The sequence below is a fragment of the Camellia sinensis genome, chromosome 12 (assembly GCF_055761805.1).
Source record: "Camellia sinensis isolate YWXY chromosome 12, ASM5576180v1, whole genome shotgun sequence".
Taxonomy (NCBI): domain Eukaryota; kingdom Viridiplantae; phylum Streptophyta; class Magnoliopsida; order Ericales; family Theaceae; genus Camellia; species Camellia sinensis.
Genome location: NC_138972.1, coordinates 65,694,553 through 65,696,490, shown reverse-complemented (window position 1 = coordinate 65,696,490; position 1,938 = coordinate 65,694,553). Strand labels below are relative to the sequence as shown.

Sequence of the window (1,938 nt, the reverse complement as noted above, 5' to 3'; positions counted from 1 at the left end):
GCGGAGATGGTGCCTGAGAGTCCCGAGGAGACGGAGCAGTATGCCCGTGGTTTCCTGATGTTCCTCTTCGGGACTACCCTGTTCGCCGACAGAGGGAACATAGTTGGGCTATACCTGCTGAGCGCTCTGGTTGACCTATCACAGGTCCATCGTTATGACTGGGGTGGCGCCGGCCTGGCTACCCTTTACTTTTATATGAGCGCGACCTCCCGCGGGCGGGACGATTTACTTGGCGGCTACTGGAGAGCCTGGGAGGTACTTTCTGTCCCCTTGATTACATTTCTGCTTCTCATTACTTGTACATTGCACACACACAGCGCACTTTTACAGTCTGTATTTTGCTCTCAGCATTTCGTACTTACATTCTGCATTGCCTTTCTCAGCTATGGGTCTATGTATACTTCCCATCATTAGCCCCAGAGCTGGAGGTGGTAGGGATTCCCATGACCCCATATTCATTGGTGTTCGAGGGCCCACACCGGCCGAGGCCTCGAGAGACCCTCATTCGCCTGCGACAGTACTTTGACACTGTGCGACATTCAGAGGTACTTCAGAACTTTCAGTTCTTTTCATTCTCATCTTTGATTTGCTCTGTATATTCTCGATTTCTGATTGGTTTATGCATTCATCATCCGCAGATTACATGGCAGCCCTGGGTGTCCTTGGGTGACGGCCTCCGACTTCAGTATACCGGAGCGTCGGGCATTTCCCAGTATAGTGTCCTGCTCGAAGGGCCAGTTGGCAGGGCATGGTTCTTGGGGGAACGCTTTCTGCGCCAGGTATGGGGGTATCTTTCTTAGGATATTCCCGCAGTACCCCCAGCCAGTATGCGGACTGCTGATAGGCTCTCTTACTCAGAGGTAGTCGGCGCCATGCTGGGCAGTGATGCTTTACTATACATTGAGGAGGGGGACTACGCCACTTACCGTCACATATATTTGATGCCTCCATTGACGGAAGCTCGTATCCCGATGATGAGGCCTGCCGGCATGTCATCCTCGGACCAGGCTCGGGCTCGGGCTGCAGACGCCCCTTCTACTAGCAGGGCCGGTACATCTAGAGGTGGGAGTAGACCGGTTCCTCCGGCTCCGTCGGTTCATCCTCATCCCGGATGGCCAGATATGCCTACTGAGTTGATGGCGTGGCAGTATGGGGCTAGCTCTCCGACTCCGATTCCACTAGAGCCTCCGATGCCCAGTGATCGATACGCCATTGATCCGGACTCACCGCCGGTATGCTCCACTTCTTTTCATTCATCATTCAGATGTTTAGACACTCTTCTGTTCACTGATGATTATGAGCTCATTTTTGCAGCCATCGCGAGGGTACGTGGAGGAGGTGGTTGGACTGGTGGCCACACTCGAGGGCATGGTCCTGCGTAGGGAGGCACAGTTGTCTGTCGCGGGCATTCAGGTACCCTTCAGTTTTCTGGCATTTATCATACTTCTGATGACATGCTGATTTCTACTGCATCGATAGACTACTTGTGTAGAGCACATCTAACACACACCCCACTTGCATTCTGTATTCACACGCACCCACTTCATGTAGCCTTTGCTTGTATCTGCATCTGATGTATACATTTGGACTGATGCATTTGAATTGAACTCTTTGTTTTCAGATGCCTTCATGGTCCGGTCAGTCGCAGGCTAGGCCATCTGGGCCTCATTGGGGAGCTGGGCCATCTGGGCCTTTTCATGGAGTTGGGTCATCTCGGCCTTCCCGAGGAGCCGGGCCATCTAGGCCTTTTCGAGGAGCTCGAGGGGGGCCTGTCCGCAGACGCAGGGCTCACGTTGTGGAGGTGGAGCCTGATGAGGAGGAGGAGGATGTAGAAGAGGAGGAGGAGGCTACCGATCGTCAGTCAGAGACATCTGCTGAGGAGGGGGGCTCCGGTTTTGGCTCGGGGAATAGAGGCGAGGCCGAGGGGGATCCTGAGGA

At 53.9% G+C, this 1,938-nt stretch overlaps 1 long non-coding RNA gene across 1 annotated transcript; it reads left to right on the top strand.

The window, feature by feature from the left end:
* Positions 1-387: 387 nt before the first annotated feature.
* Positions 388-1,419, top strand: LOC145804171 (uncharacterized). The gene is made up of 3 exons (XR_014345795.1): positions 388-545; positions 639-1,232; positions 1,315-1,419. It is a non-coding gene; the product is annotated as an uncharacterized LOC145804171 (long non-coding RNA).
* The last annotated feature ends 519 nt before the right edge of the window (positions 1,420-1,938 follow it).